This window comes from Mus pahari, unplaced genomic scaffold (genome assembly GCF_900095145.1).
Source record: "Mus pahari unplaced genomic scaffold, PAHARI_EIJ_v1.1 scaffold_11153_1, whole genome shotgun sequence".
NCBI classification, from domain to species: domain Eukaryota; kingdom Metazoa; phylum Chordata; class Mammalia; order Rodentia; family Muridae; genus Mus; species Mus pahari.
In genome coordinates, this window is record NW_018392303.1 from 6,672 (window position 1) to 27,217 (window position 20,546).

Consider the following 20,546-nt stretch of genomic DNA (forward strand, 5'->3'; position numbering starts at 1 on the left):
CTAGGGACAAAGCTCTCACAGGAAAAGCAATGACTCTGAGAAAACAGAACATCTTCACCTTTTAACACCCTATCCAATATTTTTCCAGAATACCATCACAGGACCAGGCATGATCCTGAATCTGAAACCTGTTGAGATTATTCAAACCAGTAAATCCAAAAACTGTTTCCTGTGCCCAAGGAATCCCCAAGAAATGGGTGAGGCTTCTTCCTCATGTTTTTCTGTCTCCCACTTAACAATGGTCTGACTGACAAAGCTCTGTGTGGCATGACATGTGTGCCTTCATGTGATACATGTAGATGGTAAGTTCCTTCGTTGTTGACTTTCTCATTCCATCATATCTAGAAGGTATAGTCACACATGTAGAAGTGAGACATGCAGGCCTTTGTTGCATGAATACTGACACACAGAAGAGAGGAGCAGGTGAATGGATGTACAGAGCAGCTTGATTTACAGTAGTCCCAACCGGAAAGTAGCTAAAAGTCCTTGGACTAATGACACAGAAGAAACTGCCTTATAACACACAATCCCACACTTATTTTAATGGAAAATCATCATGGCTGTACATGAATCAATGATCTTTACAAGATTTTGTGAGGGGGGAAACAAATCAATGAACACCCTCATGGGCAGTTAAGAAAGGGGTGACTATAAGGAATCACATTAGGTAGGAGTGTTGAAGGTGTTCATTATCATGACTACAGTAATTTCTTGAATTTATGTGTTAAATAACAACTACCATGCCAGTCAGTGGTGGAGCAGGTCTTTAATTGCAGCACTTGGGAGGCAGAAAAAGAAATATCTCTGAGTTAGAGTCCAGCCTGGTCAACAGAGAGACTTCCAGGGCAGCCAGGACTACACATAGTCACCCTGACTCACAATACAAAACCACCACCACCAATCTCAACAAGTCTCTCACATTTTATAATTTATGCACAGTAGAGGGCACAGAAATTCTGCTTCAACCAAGCTTTAATAAAAGAAATGGTTCAGTACAAAGGAAATTATTTTTAAAACCATCACAAAAAAATCTGATTTCTTCTATTATAAATCCAGAGTTTGGCCAATGCCTACTGGTCCTGGTCTTTGGAAGAGATTCCTACTTTGACCAGAGCAAAGCATCATGAACGGTGATGAATGACTTTGAGTTCCAGGTCATGGGACTATCATCTCTTTCTTCTTTCTCCACCCTAAAGCCTGTGTAGCCAGAAACATTTGAATATTTTCCTACAAAGAAATAACTAGAGAAGGCTGGGGACTACCTGTGTGCCCTCATCTCCCACAGCACAGTACTAAGAGCTTTCAGTTGTAGTAAATTTCTATCCAAAGTATGCCCAGGCAAAAAAACACAACACAATTAAAATGGATACATGCTGTGTGCCTATATTTGGCAGACATAATACAACACTGCCAACTTCTAAATCTATGAGACACCTTAGAACTTGCAATTTCTCCAGGCCATGTGCTTCTGCTCTGCTTTTCTTCTTCTTCCTCCTCCTCTGCACCTTCTTCTTCTTCCTTTTTATCCCTTTTCTCTTTCCCCTATCTTCTGCTCCACCTTCCCTTTATCTTCTCTATCATCAACTCTCCTTTATTTTAAAATTAAGGTGGGAAGCAGATATACAGGTAATCACATGAGTGTTGACTCAGTCCTTGTTCCCAACCCCTCACAGAAGAACAGAACTAACATTAAATATAATTAGCCCCAGGGCTATCATAACAGCCATCTTGGGTTTGCTGCCCTCAATTTTTACTAATTGTACTGGATAGCTTTGTGTCAACTTGACACAGCTGGAGTTATCACAGAGAAAGGAGCCTCAGTTGGGGAAATGTCTCCATGAGATCCAGCTGTAAGGCATTTTCTCAATTAGTGATCAAGGGGGAGGGCCCCTTGTGGGTGGTGCCATCTCTGGGCTGGTAGTCTTGGTTCTATAAGAGAGCAGGCTGAGCAAGCCATGGGAAGCAAGCCAGTAAAGAACATCCCTCCATGGCTTCTGCATCAGCTCCTGCTCCCTGACCCGCTTGAGTTCCAGTCCTGCATCCTTTGGTGATCAACAGCAGTATGGAAATGTAAGCCAAATAAACCCTTTCCTCCCCAACTTGCTTCTTGGTCATGACGTTTGTGCAGGAATAGAAACCCTGACTAAGACACTAATCAAATGTATTGTATGGATATATTTGTAGCAAACTGTAATATGCTTATTCTACACCTGATATACTTGAAGGACTATATGTGACTTCCTACGTGTTAGGCTTGAAAATGTGCAACAAGAAAGTGTGCAACACACCAGCTGCCCGGAGTGAGCAAGCTTCAGTCACAAGGACTAGAAATGATAGATCTCTTGAAAGGGATTTATGCTGATTACAAGAACAACATGGCTAATGACCACTCTCACATATCTGTCCCCCATAGCATATATCTCCACACTTATGTCCAGGCATGAGTCAACATATGGGTGATGGCTATATCACAAAGGCCATTTGGCAGTGATTTCTGTTGTCATGCATTAAGCTGTCTCTAGAGGTCACACACTCCATTAACTTCAAGGTCTTACTCCAAAGTAAATCTTCTCCCATCAAAGGAGGGAGAGCCAGTAGCTCAAAATCTCCTGCAGTGTGAGCTCTTTGATATATAAAGAGGCTGATTTTTTGATAGTTTGTATATGCTTGGCCCAGGGAGTGGCACTATTTGTAGGTATGGATCTGTTGGAGTAGGTATGGTCTTGTTAGAGTAGGATTATTACTGTGGGTATGGGCTTTAAGACCCTCATCCTAGCTGCCTGGAAGCCAGTATTGTGCTAACAGCCTTTATATGAAGATGTAGAACTCTCAGCAACTCCTGCACCATGTCTTCCTGGAAGCTGCCATGTCCTACTTTGATGATAATGGACTGAACCTCTGAACCTGTAAGGCAGCCCCAATTCAGTGCTGTCTTTATAGGAGTGGCCTTGGCAATGGTGTCTGTTTCCAGATGGAAGACCCTAACTAAGACACTTTTAAAACAGAGACATAGGTGCGATGTGGAGATGCAGCAGAGACTGAGGGAACCACCAGCCAATAACCTGTCAAATTTGAGATCCATCCCATGGGCAAGTATACGTTACTCACACTATTAATGATATTCTAAGATGCTTGCAGACACAAGTCTAGTACAGCTGTCCTCTGAGAAGCTCCAAATAGCATCTGACTCAACAGATGCAGACACCCACAGTAGAACAATGGATGCTGCTTGGGTACTCCCATGGAATAGGGGGAAGGAATGCTGAGAAGGTACCGAATTTTAAACTCATTAAGTTAGCATAGATGAGGTAACACTTTATTTAAATTGCCAAATATAATGCACTGGACATTATAAGTGTATATCATACCTTATGAGTTGCATAATTGTCATAATGCTATTCAGTTTATATCTATTAGAAAGGAGCCATTTATTGGAATAAAAAGGGGAATTTTTGAGGTTTTGTCTTGCTGTCTGTTGTAATGCTAAGGATAGACTCCCCACCCACCCAAGAACTGGAGTCTGCATGTAGACCTGTGATTCTTCCCCCAAGTTATTTCTCATTGGTAAATAAAGATGCCAACAGACAATATCTAAGCGTAAGAGACATAGGTGGGGTTTAGGTTTCATTGGCTTTGGGTAGGAAGAGGATCATGGGAGAAGGTGGTGGTGCAAGGGAAGAAGCTGCCACATCCAAGTTTTGAGTTTGGTTTCAATGTTTCCCCGATGTTTGTGTCTTTTATATGAGTAGGAAACTCAAACTCAGTGTCCTCTTAGAGTCCAATAGAGAACATCTTAGCAGACTGACTAACTTAAACCCAACTAAGAAAAATAATTTTGTTTTCTTTTGTAACAATGCTTGTCCCTCATATGTTTGAAAATTAATGTGGAAAAAAAGCAATCTGAAAAGAAGTACAGAAGACATCCTTGTGGAGAGCTCTTAGGACCACTTCAGGAAACGTGGCACTAATTTGACATTGGGCCAGGACAGGGAAGTAGTCTCAGATATGTTGGTCATCCTGTTAAGCCCCTGGAAACAGTGATCTTGGGACTTTGTTTATTACCTTGCTTTTTCCTTAACCTAGAACTTTTCTTATTATTTGCATGTCATTAAAATGGTGTAAAAGCAGACTGGGAAAATATAAACTTACTTCAACCTCAGAATTGGCTGGAGGCATGATAAAATGTTGTCTAATTGTCTTTTTTTCTTTTTAATCATCACCACCTCCCTGGAGAACCCTTTGACTGTATGAGGTGGCTTGGTCACATCCTTAGACAGAAATTAATCCCAAGACACCATGCTCCTCTTTGCTCAGTCATGTCTAGAAACAACTGTTCTGCAGGGACTGAGTCTGCATCTTTTTTAGTTTCCTTTTTTCTTTATTGAGACAAGGTTTCTCTATGCTGCCCAGGCTGTCTTAGAATATATCACCTATACCTTGATGGCCTCAAACTCACAGAGATATGCTTTCCTCTCCATAATGGTGCTGGGATTAAGGGTGTGCACCAGCACTGTCTGCCAAAAGCTTTTCTATATTGAGGTCATGATAACATTGCATATAGTACATTGATCCTGGCATGGTCACTTGAGGTCTGTACTTTGAGTTGACATTTATTTTTGTTTGCCTGATGTATTTTCATTATTTATTTTCCAAAGATTATTTTTAAATATATGTTTGTCTAGGTGGAGATGGTGCAATCCTTTATACCCTGCACTTTGGAGGCAGAGGCAGGCAGATATTTAATGTTGAGGTCACCCTTGTATTCAGAGTGAGTTGCAGAACACAGCTGACACAGAGAAACCCTGTCTCCCCAAATAAGTCAACCACATTATGTGTATGTATGTCTGTGTGAGTGTTTACTTTAAGACCCTGACCCTTAATCAGTGGTAATTATTTCATGATGGCCCCAAGTGAGACACAGACCCTCAGATTGATGCAAAAGCAAGAGATTTATTTTCCAATATGGGTATGTAGTGGTTGACCTTCAATTAGACCCTCAAACTGAGTTACTAACAAGGTGACTGATGGAAGTTTCTATTTCCTCTATATCTAAATCAATGGCTGCCTTCAGACTTTTAAAATATTTTTCCTTTGTAAGAGCAAAGCAGATGTCCTAATGGGTGCCCCAGCCCTCCCATCTCTGACTGAATGGAGACTGTGAGGGCTGTAACAGGTTTGGCAGAGGTGCACATAGGATGGGTGAAGGAACCAGAATACAAATTTACCACCAGGTGCTCATGATCAAGGTCGAGTGATCTTGAGCTTGAGCAGACTATCCTTCTTCTGTACCATCCAGTGAGTGTTCCCATGTAGTGGGACATCTGCAGGTTTCACATGGGAATTGTGCACCCAAGCTGAAATACCATCCACCTTGAGGGCTGTGGGAGTGGTTAGCAGCACCAGGAAGGGTCCCTTCTACCAGTGGTCCGGCAACTGTGCTGAGGCCTCCTTGTGTAGACCCATTCACCAGTCTGGAAGTGGTAAGGGGTCTGGGAATCCCAGGAATATTTAAGGTAGACAGTATGGCCAATTCTCATGTTTTATTGACTGAAGGGAAAGGAGCCTCAAGAAGAGGTTCCTATCAGTGAGTTGGAATACCTCCAGGGAGGGCCCAGTAAATATCAAGGGAGTTGGGGTACCAAACAGGATCTAAAGAGGAAACAGGTTAAAATGGTAGGAGTGTTCATGGCTCAGAACTGGACCAGGGGAAAAGGAACCTCCCAGTCAGTGCCAGTCTCCAAGGACAATTTAATCAACACACAGATAGTTCACCCCTGACAGAGGCAGAGACAGTCCAAGTCCAAGAACACAGAGCAAGACAATCAACTCAGTTTTCCTCTTCCACGTGTGCAGCAACCAGGCTATAGTAATACTAGGTCAGCTACTGCTGAAACAGTGTCTTGCCATTTCAAGAAGGAGTAGAGTCCTTTATATTCATTAGGCTTAGTAACCAGTGTCTTTTTACACTGAGCAAACTGTATAATTTTGACATTTCTTTTTCCATGGTCTTTCACATTTCAATTTTCACATTTCCTTTTCCATTTCTCATTTCACTCTCTTTTTACATGGCTTACCTTCCCTAAGAACATACATGTACTGTCCATGTTCATGTAGTTGTATAGTATGGCAAGAGAAGATGTGATATGGGACAGAAGAAAGGCATGAACAGAGCCTGTCTTTGGTGATTTGGGAATTAAAGTGGTTGACTGTGTTGTAATACTTCCAGAGAACTTTCCAGTATCTTTGGGGTTTTCATGGTAAAGCAAGGTTGGGGCCACAAGTCGTTTTAAAACTTCAAGCCCCATTTGAAGTAGAAACTTCAGGGTTCTTTAGCAAGTCAATTGTTTTGGATGGTGTTATGCTTGGGTAAACACCTGAAGGAAGGTTGTGCTGAAACAAACCCAGGTGAAAGGCTAAACCAGTCTCATGAAGGAACTTTTCACTGAAGCAGACACAGGTGAAAGGATGTTCAGATAAAGCAAGCATATGAAAGGACATTTGATGAAGGAATCTTTGCTGACTACACACATGTATTGGTCTGCCTTACATAATGTAGTTGAGCTCAATTTTTCAGGTATCCCTAGAGAAACACACCAAAATATTTCTGGTGGTGTGGTTGGCCTTTAGTTACCAATCAAAACCAACTAGGGGTAGGTTCCCTCAGTGTCTTACATGTGGAGACAGAGATTCTTGTGAAGTTTTTGGGACCAAATGAACATAATACAAGCAGCATAGGCCAAATCTAAAAAGTTGGGCTACCTTATATTCTATAATTGAGCTCCATTTGTTAGGGGTCCACATAGAGAAAGGCATCACAAAACTTCTGGTCGTGTACTTGTGCTTCTTGCTGCTTCCTAAGACTCAGCGTGATTGGCAAACTAATGACAGCCAAGTCAGACTCAGATGCTGAGGCAAGATACCTGACAAGGAAAGATGCATGGAGGACACATGAAGTTTGGATGGAGCATAAATAGGGCTCAATGGATTGTGGAATGAGACTGACTTGCTTGCATAGCTATAAAATTCTTGGTCTCATGTCTTTGCTGACCTTCACTTACATATGAGAGGCACAGATGCGAACTTCTCCTGCTTTTCCTGTTGGACCTGTTCTTAACTGATGGATCACTCATGTAGATTCGGTGAAGTCCTGACTGTTCCTGCTATGTAGGTGCCACCGCCTCTAGTAAACCAACAGTTTTGAACTGGACTTCTGGTATATCCATGAAGTATTTGTGAGTGGATTGAGTTGCTCCTGCTGACCTGGGAACTGGACTTCTGATTTCCTGACGACACATATGGGGTTTTCTCCAAGGAACCATTTTTAAACAGGTCTACTTCCCCTGCATCCTTTCTTTTCTACTACCTCTTGTTGAGATGGGTAGAAAGGAGGTTAAAGCACTTGAAAAGCATCATCAAAAGGAGGTATTGGCAGGGCAGTGGTGGCACATGCCTTTAATCCCAGAATTTGGGAGGCAGAAGGAGGAGGATTTCTGAGTTTGAGGCCAGCCTGGTCTACAGAGTGAGTTTCAGGACAGCCAGGGTTCCACAGAGAAACCCTGTTTGGAAAAAAATAGTTGGCATTTAATAAATTAAAGTCACAACAAGTCAAGACAGTTGCTTACTTGTCACACCTACTGTGACTTTGGCTAAAGATGACAGCACTTCACAGGCTCTAGTCACATCACTGTCCTTCATGCCCTCTGCTACATATGTGCTATAGATGTGCATGTACACTGAACCATGATTTAAAAGGTGCAGTGGGAGTTTGTGGTGGTTTGAATAGGAATGGACCCCAAAAGATACATGTGTTTGAAAGCTTTACCAATAGTGAGTGGCACTATTATGAAGTTTGGCCTTGTTGGAGTAGGAGTGGTCTTATTGAAGAAAGTGTGTCACTGTGGTGACAGGATTTGACATCTTAAATGTACTCAAGATATGCCCATGTTATACTCACTCTCCTTCTGCTGCCTGCAGGTCATAACAGACCTCTCACCTTCTTCTCCAGCAATATGTCTGCCTGCACACTGCCATGCTTCCTGCCAGGATGACAATGAACTGAACCTGGAAATTGTAAGCCAGCCCCAATTAAATGTTGGCATCGATAAGAGTTGCCTTGGTCATGGTGTCTCTTCACAGCAATAAAAATAACTAAGATAAAAGTTGGATGCAGTGACTGGGGTACTGCTGTACCATGCTTTTATTTGGGGGAATATGGACTTTGGAAATTTGAACTAGGGAAGTAGGGCTTAATGGGTGGACTGTCTTACTAAGAAATCAGAAGAGTGATGTGCTGAGGGTAATTTGAAAGGTGGGGCCTTGTTTCAAGTGGTTTCAGAGAATATGTACATGCAGCCTACAGATGGTCCTTAGGATATTTTGGTGAAGAATGAGGCTGCTTTCCACTCTTGTCCAAAAATTCAGCTTGAGGCTAAAGAAAAGACTTTATTAATTCTCTTGGCAAAGGAAATCTCAAAACAGCCTAGAATTGATTTATTGTGTGGTTATTAGTGCTTACTCTATGAAATTTTATAATAAAAATAAGCAAGCTAAGTAAGGAAAATTAGAAAATGTACAGGACAAGGAGAAAAGGGGCAACAAGAATTGGAATGGAGCTAAATCTTGTGTTAAGGGAGGTAAACACATTATGGAAGTTCTGATATTAAATGAAATAAAGGGAGTAGTGACCAGCTAAGCTTCCAACTTGTGAAAAGGAAATAAGAAATGCTTGGGGCAAAGCATGATGACATACACCCTTAAAACACAGGAATATTTCAGGGTTCAAGTCCAGCCTGGTCTACAGAGTAAGTTCCAGAAAAGCCAAACGTATGCAGTGAAGGAGACTATCAAAAACAAAAAACTGGTGAAGTTGTGATTGATCAAGTGAGTCATGTTTCAGCGCCCACAAACAGCAGACCTTAGCAGCTTCAGCCATGTGGTTCTGTCTTCAGGGTCAGGAAAGGAGTTATAGGATCTACATTTTCACCTAAATGAAGCCTCTGAGGTCAGGCGTGTGTCAGCAATGTCCTTGAAAGGAAACCAAGAGAGGCCTTTGGATGAAGGTATGAAGGTAAAGCTTGGATTGCCTTGGAGATCCCAAGATGTTGGCAATACCAGAGCAGTAGGAAACCTGTTGAGAAGAGCTGTTAACTGAGAGTGGAACCAGCCCACGAAAAAGAAGTGTGATATAGTCAACAAAGCTGAAAGGAATTGGAAATCTGAAGAGTGCTTTGACATCACACATCAGAATGCAGAGTTTGGAGTTTCTCAGCTGCTTTTCTGTTTGGCTTTGTTCCAGTATTTCCTTATTATGCTCCTTTTGGAATGGTAAAATTTATCCTGTGACACATTTGTGGGAAGTATGTGATTTACCTTTTATCCTTATTTTACATGGAATTACAGTTAAGAAATTGCATGAATCTCAGAAGAGACTTTGAATTGTAAGCATGTTTGCGACAATTGCAGACTACAGAGTATAGCTGTCTTTTTCCTTCATTGTGTGTTCTTTCTTCCACCCTTCTCCACCTCTTTCCTTGTACCCTTTCAAATTCCTAACAGTAGACAGGAAAAAAAGAGATCCATGAATTAATCCAGAGGTTGCAAAGTGGATGATATTATCATTTGACTACTTTCTGCTGATTAAGGTTGTTGAGTCTTTGGGACAAGTTTGATCTCCATCATCAGGATATAGAATTTTTATTCTTGTTTCTTCTTTGAGCATGACTACTCAACAATCTATGACCAACAACAGCCAGCAACTAACAAGCAAACACCCAACTCTTATGGTCCTACTGTTTATATAACTTCTGGAGTACCCAGAATTCCAAATATCAAACATTCACAGAAACTATTTGCAGCTGGTAAAATCATGCCCTTGCTAGAGCACAAGACAAATCATAGTGAGTTTCTGTTGAGAGCCAGCAAAGAGCAATGTCCTCCCTAAGTAAATAAATAGGGTAAAAATGAATTAAATTAATAAACCCTAAACCAAACCAAGCAATTGGAAGTTAAAACTCAATATGATACAGGAGAAGGAAAGAGAATAGCATCACAGATAATCGCGAACTAGCCTGCCTCCATCTTATGCTTAAAAGCCATCTTATAGTAAAGACAAACTAAGTTCATTCATGTTGATCATTAAACAAAGCTCTGTATCTTTCGAATTGGGCTATGTCCTGCCTGTAACCTTAACTATAAGTGGCTCCATACTGCTTGTTCTAGGACTGACAATCATGTCTTTGTTTCAAAAGTTGTTTGCCTTTCTTCCCAATGATGGCCAACTAGGCCATCTTCTGAAATATGTGCAGCTAGAGACATGAGTTCTGAGGGTATGGGTTAGTTCATATTGTTGTTCCACCTATAGGGTTGCAGACCCCATCAGCTCCTAGGGTACTTTCTCTAGATCTTCCATTGGGAGCCCTGTGTTCCATCCAATAGATGACTGTGAACATATACTTCTGTATTTGCCAGTCTCTGGCATAGCCTAACAAGAGACAGCAATATCAAGGTCCATTCAGCAAAATTTTGCTTGCATATGCAAAAGGGTCTTCATTTGGTGGCTTATTATGGGATGGATACCCAGATGGGCCAGTCTCTGGATGATTCATTCTTTGGTCTCAGCTCCAAACTTTGCCTCTGTAACTCCTTCCATGGGTATTATGTTCCCTATTCTAAGGAGGGACAAAGCATCCACATTTTGGTCTTACTTCTTCTTGATTTTAATGTGTTTTGCAAATTGTATCTTTGATATTCCATCTTTCTAAGCTAATATCCACATATTAGTGGATGCATATCATATGAGTTCTTTTGTGATTAGGTTAACTCCCTCAGGATAATACCTTCGAGATCCATCCATTTGCCTAGGAATTTCTAAAATTCACTGTTTTTAATAGCTGAGTAGTACTCCACTGTGTAAATGTACCACATTTTCTGTATCAATTCCTCTGTTGAGGGACATATGGGTTCTTTCCAGCTTCTGGCTATTATAAATAAGGCTGCTATGAACACAGTAGAGCATGTGTTCCTATTACGTGTTGGAACATCTTCTGGGTATATACCCAGGAGAGGTATTGCTGAATCCTCTGGTAGTACAATGTCCAGTTTTCTGAGGACACATCAGAATGACTTCTAGACTGGTTGTACAAGCTTGCAATCCCACTGGTAATGGAGAAGTGTTCTTCTTTCTCCACATCTATGGTAATTGAGAGTTTTTCTGTGTATAGTAGCCTGGGCTTGCATTTGTATTCTATTCAGGTCTGTATAACATGTGTCCAGGATCTTCTGGCTTTCATACTCTGTGGTGAGAAGTCTAGTGTAACTCTACTAGACCTGCCTTTGTATGTTATTTGACATTTTTCCCTTACTGCTTTTAATATTCTATCTTTATTTAGTGCATTTGTTATTCTGATTATTATGTGTTGGGAGGGATTTCTTTTCTGGTCCAGTCTATTTGAAGTTCTCTAGGCTTCTTGTATGTTCATGGGCATCTCTTTCTTTAGGTTAGGGAAGTTTTCTTCTATAATTTTGTTGAAGATATTTGCTGGCATTTTTAGTTGAAAATCTTCATTCTCATCTACTCCTGTAATCTGTAGATTTGGTCGTCTCATTGTATCCTGGATTTCCTGGATGTTTTGAGTTAGGATCTTTTTGCATTTTGCATTTTCTTTCATTATTGTGCCCATGCTTCCTATGGAATCTTCTGCATCTGAGATTCTCTCTTCCATCTTTTGTATTCTGTTGCTGATGCTCACATATATAGTTCCTGGTTTCTTTCCTAGGATTTCTATATCAAGAGTTGTCTCTCTTTGGGTTTTCTTTTTTATTAATTTTTATTATTATTTTCTTTATTTACATTTCAAATGCTATCCCGAAAGTGCCCTATACACCCCTGCCCCTGCTCCCCTACCTACCTACTCCCACAACTTGGCCCAGGCATTCCCTTGTGCTGGGACAATAAAAGTTTGCAAGACCACGGGGCCTCTCTTCCCAGTGATGGCCGATTAGGCCATCTTCTGCTACATATGCAGCTAGAGACTCAAGCTCAGTGGGTACTGGTTAGTTCATATTGTTGTTCCACCTACAGGGTTGCAGGCCCCTTCAGCTCCTTGGGTACTTTCTCTAGCTCCTCCATTGGGGNCCCTGTGTTCCATCCAATAGCTGNCTGTGAGCATCCACTTCTGTGTTTGCCAGGCACTGGCATAGCCTCACAATTTGGGTTTTCTTTATTGTTTCTATTCCAATTTTAGATCTTGGATGGTTTGGTTCAATTCAATTACCTGTTTGTTTGTGTTTTCCTGTAATTCTTTAAGGGATTTTTGTGCTTCCTCTTTAAGTGCTTCTACTAGTTTAGCAGTGTTTTCCTGTAATTCTTTTAGGGCTTCCACCTGTTTCACAGTAGTCTCCTGTATTTCTTTGAGTTATTAATGCCCTTCTTAAAATCCTCTACCACCATCTTGAGATATGATTTTAAATCTGAGTCATGCTTTTCAGGTGTGTTGGAGTATCCAAGAATCGCTGTGGTGGGCATACTAGGTTCTGATGATGTCTTGGTTCCTGTTAGTAATAGTCTTATACTTGCCATTTGCCATCTTGTAATCTCTGGCTGGAACTTATTCCTCCTGTGTTTCTGTTAGCCTCTGTCAGCACTCCTGGGAGTCCAACTCTCACCTGAGTCCCAGTGATCAGAGCACTCTCTGCAGGCAAGCTCTCCTCTTGAAGGGCAGGTGTCCAGAAGTCTGGAGCTCCAATCCACTTCCGGACTCCCATGATTCCAAGGTCCTGGATGTGCCAGGGGTCCTATGGTGTGGAGAGTCCTCTGGGGTCCTTGTTGCCCTCTGCCAGGTTCAGGCAGAAGATGGCGGGCCTGGCCCTGACCAGAAGGATTCCCAGTCTCTTATCTTGTGGGGTTCCTTTGTCCCTGTTCCTGCTGGCACAAGACCCTCCAGGATTCTTTGGTGCTGATGTTGTGTTCCACTCACCAGTGATTCTGAGGTCCTGGGTGTGCTAGGGGTCTTGCAGTATGGAAAGTCCTCTGGGTCCTGCCAGGTCCTGCCAGGTTCAGCCATGTTCATTTATCTGCCATGCAAACATTCACACCAACATGGGTTTATAGGTTATTTCACCATCATAGTGCAATCTAATATAATGTTATTTAATTTTTTGTCAATTTGTTTCATATTTGTCCATTAGGAGCTTCTTGATGCTTACTGATGCCAGTTTTCACAGACATTTGTAGGTGTGTGTCCATGTGTTTGTGTGCTTGTGTGTGTGTGCCTGTGTATGGACAGAGGTGCCAAGATGTATTTGTGTGTGTATGTGTGTGTGTGTTTGTGAGTGTGTGTGTGTGTGTGTGTGTGCGCACTTGAATGTCAAATTAAAATTTGGAGGAGTTATTTCTCTTCTTCTACCAGATGTGTTCTGGAATTTGAACTCAGGTGTTCACCTTCAATCAGTGCACCTTTAATCACTGAGCTATCTCAACAGTCTTGAACTAATTATTTGAGACCAGGTCACTTATTGAACAGTTAATTCTCTGATTTGTTAATAAAAATGGATGTACCAATGTCTGAGTAGAAGAGAAAACACGGGGTGCACTTCCGTCAGCCAGGGGAGAGAAGGAAAAAGAAAAGGAGAATTTGGCTACCAGGAAAGGGACTTAAGGAGACACCTTGGGAAAACACCTGGAGCAGGACAGCCAGATCAATAGTAAAATGTAAGCATCTTGGGGAATGTCATTGGAAGGTAGACAGTTTAGCTTAGAGAAATAGAACGGATCAACGGCTACCCACTTTTTCTGCTATAATGCTTGATTAAATAAATAAAATGGTCTCTATCTCATTTATTTGGAAGATAGCCAAGATATACAAGAAACAGCTCCTTTTAAAACTGCATTAACAAAAGCAAAGCTTCCTTCATCCTGAAGAATTCAGTAATTCTCTTATTTACCCATGAATTTATCTACCAGCCCTAGTGCAGATCTCCACATTCCACCTGGGGTCACCACAACAGTATGGGGAATGTTCACAGGTATAGGGTCCTACCTCACAGTCACCTGCTTCACAGTCACTGTCATCTGCCCCACATTCACCTGTCTCACAGTTACCTACCTCACAGTCCCTGTCACCTGCCTCACAGTCACCTGTCTCACAATCACCTGCCTCAGACTCACTGTATCTACCTCAGAGTTATCTTTATCACAGTCCCTGTCACCTGGCTCACAGTCACCTGCCTCACAGTCAACTGCCTCACAGTTAGTCCTCTGCATTATTGCCACAGGCCTTTACGATGGTTCTGATTCATAGCCAACCCGTAGCCAGTGTCTCTTGGCAGCCCTGGTCCCTTGCCAAACACCATTCTAACCCATATACATGGAAAAAACCTCATCTGTCTTTGTGACAGCCACCTCAGTCTGAGAGATGAGTCCAGTGTTACTAAGTGGATCACCTCCTTCCTTACACTTAGCACCACTGCCACAATCCTCTGAATGTTTCCTTTCCTAAGAATAACTAACTTCTTCTATCCTCGTATACATCACCAAAATACCCAGTTGGTCTTCATTTGGAATCTTGGTCCTGAATTTCTCCTTTTCTCTGTACCTGAAATCACAATGGTGATCCATCCAGAGCCCTGGAGTATGGCCTTCTCTGGCACTATCCCAGAAGCTCCTGTCTTAAGCCTATCTTTTGCTCTCCACTCCTGTCCCAGAGAATATGTGCTGTGCCTACTCTGTTCACCTATAATCGTGAGAATGGTTTATATGTGTATGTGTGTGAGAGAGGAGGGAAGGAGAGGGGAAAAGTGAGAGGAACTTCAAGCAGCAGAGAGTGCTTTGAGAACACTCTTGAAAGACATGCTTCACAGAGACAGTTCGTTTAATTGGGTGGAAACACAGGCATTTAAACCTTTGGGGGTGAGTAGGGGCTTCCATGGTAAGTGTGTATCAATGGTTGGAGCCATGGTGCTGGGAATGCCTCATTTACAGATGCTGTTGAACATACCTTGTAAGGGGAAAGGACATCTAACCTGGATACTGGGCTATGTGGCCTCCTCTGGTGGGGCAAAGATGGCGACCCAGGTCTAAACAGTCTAGGACATGCTCATCTCAGGACAATATTTCCAGGATTTGGACATGCCTTGACATCACTCTTTACCAGGTTTGCTTCTCATATCTCCATAGTTCCTTTGGTACCACAGAGGTCCACTAAAACCTGATTCTGCAGACCTTACCCCACAAACTCTAAAGCTTCCACAGTCACTAATATCCTGCAAACAAAGGCTCAGATCCTCAGCTGAGACTCTAGTCCTGGATCCTGCATCTTAGCTCTCTGATCCTGCAAGACATGATACTGAACTACAACCGACTGCCAGCTCTCTCACCTCAGGATGCACACACATCAATTCAGGTTCTTGTAATACTTTCTACAGGGCATGCTACTGGTAATCAGATACTGGGATGTGTCCACACAACTGCTGTTCAGGATTGAGTATCTATGTCTGATCAGAATACAGGTCTAATAGTCAGAGATAAAGGCAAGTTAGTTCAAGACTAATTTCTAGTCAACATACAAGTGGGATTTTTATGGCAAGGTAACATGAGATAAATTCTGCTTATATCTGCTTAGCTCATGAGTGTCTCTGAAGCTATAGAAACCTATGATGGAGTGACATTGTGAGAGAACCCATACTTGTTGCAGGATACCTGATCACACTGTGAACAACAAGACTGAATTTAAAAAAAAATTCTGTTTCATGTTTTGGTGTGGCTCAGCTCTAGCACACATCTTTAAACCAAGAACTTTCTGTAAGTAAGAGCTAAATTAAGTCAACAATAGGTCAAGAGGCAGTAAGAGCAACCAGGTGTCATGGGGTGAATATAAGAAAACTCAGTAAAGAGGAAGGAGCATCTTTGAGTTGAAGGGGATTTTAGAGAGCATGGGGAAGTAAATGGTGAATTTTCCTTCTGCAACATCAGTAGAATAGAAAGGTCAGCTGGGTGCTTTCTTTGCTTCTAGATAGAAGATTTCCACCACAGTGTTTGGTTCCCAAGTCAGAAAATTTTGAATTTTATAAAATTCTCTGGTAGGAGAGAGATTGTTAGAGTACCACCACACAATGGGAGAGGGGAAACAAAAGCCCTCATGTACCTCCATCCCTGCTCTTCAGCACAGTAGCCTAACTTCTGTGTTTCACATATACATCAATACATATATGAACAAAATATATACACCCATATACCCATAAGAAATCTCATACATAGAATAATAATAATAAATTTAAAAGTAAAGTTCACAAATCTACTTCCACAGTGGAGACCTCCCTCGCACTCAACTCCAAGTCCTTGTTCCCTCTGAACAAACTCTAGGGCTATTTTCCAATCCTTTCTAAGAAGGAGTCTACTCAGTTCATCATGATGGCACCAGCACCCTAAGAATTAAAGTACCTCTGCTCAAAATCTCAGTTTCCATCTCTCCTCGAGTGAATCTTCAAGCCTCTCCACATGCAGGTCTCTCTCTGCAGAGAAAACTGCTCAGGCTCTCCTGGTACTTGGTGACAGAAACAGAGAAACTTACTCAAGGAAGACTCCCCGGTCCTGGTCATCTGAGGAGAGTTGAAAAGACCTGGACAGACATGGCTCTGACTTCTAATGTGCACTTGGCTGCCCTCAAGTGCTTCCTGGGAACACAGCACCTTCCCAGGTAGTGTATCCTTGTGGCAGCCACCTGCACACCAGAGGCTGAGCAAAGTAGTTCCAGGCTGTGTCTCAACCAAAGCCTTGTTGGCCAATACAGCAGTCACTTATGTGGCATCCTCCTGAGCCTGGCCTGCATGGTCTTCTTGAGGTTTTGTGATCCTTAACTTGCTGCAGTAGCCCAAACTCAGATTCTTCAAATCCTGTACAGACAAAGCCTCAGCCTGTCAAAAGCTGGAAGTTTCACCCTTGAACACCAAGCTGAGTCTTCAGGGTAATGAAGTTCCCAAGGCATGACCCTTCATAGGCATGAACACCATCATGTTGTATAACAGATACATAAAGACCCTTGGCGGCCATCCTTGCTGGTGTTTCGAAGTTCTGCTCCTGCTCCCACTACAGTGACATACAGATATTGCTATGGAAAAGACTGAAACCATGCACAGGAAACCTTATTTCAGATATTTTTCAATGCTACAAAACCAGACAACACAGGAAACTATATGTTCACCCAATGACCTTGGAATTAATATTATTTCCTTACTTCTATTAGATACATGTGGGGTGACCTTTTAATATGTCAGCTATGGGTCTGGTGCTGTGGCTTAATAGCTAAAGGCACTTGCTCTCTAGCCTGGCAACTTAGACTCCAAGACCTATGTGGTAGGAGAGGACCAAACCTACTACTGTGGGAAATCCTTTGACCTTGATTCATAAACATAGAAAGAAAGAAAGAAAGAAAGAAAGAAAGAAAGAAAGAAAGAAAGAAAGAAAGAAAGAAAGAAAGAAAGAAAATAAGAGAGAGGGAGGGAGGGAGATAGGGAGGGAAGAAGGAAGGGAGGGAGAATAAAGGTAGTGTGTAGGATCATGTATGTAAGGGCAATGAAAAAATTCCAAATAGGATCATGATTTCATGATTGGAGAGGCTGCGGGAATGCTATTGAGTTGAGTAGATAGAGACACCAAATCTAAGCAATCTTAGATTCCCATAGAAAACATGTCTGTGGTCAGGCATTTTCAAAGTAACAGGTATTTATAGGAGTTGCTGATGCAGAATGTGTGCAAAGTGGTAATTTGTTTCTGTGAGAGTGTAAGGTTGTGTTAAATGCTATTTAAAAAGTACATTTATTTTAATTCTGTATTATCATGTCTGCATGAATGTCTGGTTACCATGAGACTGTCTCTGTCTGCTACAGACCAGAAGAGGGTCTCCTTGAGTCCTCTGGAACTGGAGAAATAGACAGTTATAAGCTGTCGTAGATGCTGAGAATCCTTGTCCAATGGTAGAACTCTTAGTCACTGACCCATCTCTGCATACCAGGATGTTTTCACCACTACAAAGTGACTCTAAATTCACTGGCAATTGTGGTTGAAAAAAAACTATATCAGGATTATAGCTTATCAGTTGTGAAATACAAGTAACTAGAAACATAGTTATTCATTCAATTATGTCCAATATGGCCCTGAGACAACATTATTGGTGAAATGTATAAAAATCGTGAATCTCCATATTGTGATCAAGGGGCACTGATATAGAAAAAGTGCAAGAGAAGTTGGTGGCATGGTGGTGACCCTGGATAGCTAGCTTGCAATAACTGTAATACATGTCCTCTTCTGGCCTCTCAGGGAACCTACCTATTCAAATACATAAGCCCTCATTCTCTATACCTATATCTAATAATAAAACAACCATTTGAATAAAAATAAAACACAACTTTTGAGTTTATCTTCTGAGTTGCTGGTTAAAAGTAAAAGAATCTTTCTTACTATGCCAAACCACATGAATTCATGTCTTATGACCCCATTCCTTGGTTGATCTACACTAAATTATGATTCAACCTTAGATATGATAACTCACTCTGAGGGACATTCTACAAGTTAGTTCTGAGCTCCACTGAGAGATACTTTCCCCTCATAGCTTCTCTGTTTTACTCTCATGAAGCAAGTTGAAGTACATGGTAAATGTTCTTGCAAAAATACATGGAAATTCACCTTCTAGCATAAATTGTGTGATCAGATATTGTAGGACTGTATATTTCAGGAGGCTTCTAAATTGCTTAAGATGTGGTTGTTTTGTTGAAGTTTGGTCTCACTGTCTATTTTAATGCTAGATGTGTTTTCCCCAAGATCTGGAATCTACACATAGACCCGTGACTATGCCACTAATCATTTCTGATTGGTATATCATTTCTGATTGGTATATAAAGATACCAACAGTCAACAGCTGAACATAACAGGCATAGAAGGTTTCCAAAGCTTTGGGTCAGAATAGGACCATGAGAAAAAGGTGCAGGAGGAAGAAGGAGAAACCACTATGGCATAAGTGAACCAGAAAAAATGTGATCTTGAGGGCTGGGCAATTGGAGAGCTCAAATGAAACACAAAAAGTAGTAATTAATAATTCAGGGTTATTGATAGGAATGCAGATTCTAGTAGCATAGAGGGTAGTTATCTGTCCAGTTCTAATGTTGATTAAAGCTTACTGTAAATATAAAGTTTGTGTGTGTGTGTTTTATGCAGGAACTAAAGAATCAAATTCTGGGTTGAAATCCCAGGTAGAGATTAAAATTTTCTATAACACATTGGAACCTCAATATCTAGCCAAAATTCCCTTTTAAAAAATTAGTGTCAGATTGCCAAATGGAAAACATACACTGCCATCTTAAGATTAGGTGGTGGGGAGAATTGGTTTCTTAGCTGTGTGGTATTTCTTGAAGCTGTTTTGGGGATGGGAGGACTAGGAAAAAATACTAATTTTGGCAAATTTTGGTGTTTCTAAGTTAGGATGAAGTTGAGCCTCCCAAACCTAACTAAACAACATGCTAATGAAAAGGCTTGGGCTCCAGCCTAAGGTTGCTCAAATGCTTCTCTGCTTTCTTGCAGATGCTTCTTAATCCCAGAGATAATAAAGATGTTTTCTGTGCAATGAAGCAGGCCAAGTCCTGCTGCTCAGAGGACGGAAATCGAGGCTACATGCCTTCCAAAATCAAACACTTATACAGAATAAATGAAAATGTGAGATTTTAATGCCATATTAACCAACATGTTTCAATATAAGTACATTTATCCACAGAGATATTAAACACCATAGAATGGAGAAATAAATAAAAATTACTTTAAATGTATTTTAGAAGGGAGAAATAGCCTTTTCACCAAGATGGCACCAAAAGCGAAGAAGGAAGCCCTGGCCATTCCCAAAGCTGAAGCAAAAGCAAAGGCCTTGAAAGCTAAGAAGGCAGTGCTGAAAGGCATCCACAGCCACAAAAAGAAGATCAGAACATCACCCACCTTCCCACACCCCAAGTCCCTGTGGCTCCAGAGACAGCCAAAATATCCTCAAAAGAGTGCACCCAGGAGAAACAAGCATGACCACTATGCTGTTATCAAATTCCCACTGACCACCGAGTCAGTCATGAAGAAAATAAAGGATAACAACGTGCTTGTGTTCACTGAGGATGTCAAGGTCAACAAGCACCAGATCAAAGAGGCCATGAAGAAACTCTATGACATTGATGTGGCCAAAGTCAATACCCTGACAAGGCCTGACAGAGAGAAGAATGTGTATGCTCGCTTGGCTCCTGATTATGATGCTCTAGATGTTGCTAACAAGATTGGCATCATCTAAACTGAGTCCAGATGGCTAATTCTAAATATACACTTTTTTACATCATAAAAAAGAAGAAGGGAGAAATAATGGAAGTATAAGATGTCAATGCTATCTTAAGCAACTTGGTTCTTTCAACGTGGGATCCATGGGAACACTGGGACAGATTATCCTAGCACATGATATGTATGTTGTCCTGAAAATAGGCTTATACAGTAAATATAAAGGAAGTTATATGAAGTTAATTATAGGAAAAAT

General features: G+C 41.4%; 1 pseudogene; it reads left to right on the top strand.

Moving 5' to 3' along the window:
* Nucleotides 1–19,841: 19,841 nt before the first annotated feature.
* On the top strand, nucleotides 19,842–20,309 carry LOC110314926 (annotated as a pseudogene).
* The last annotated feature ends 237 nt before the right edge of the window (nucleotides 20,310–20,546 follow it).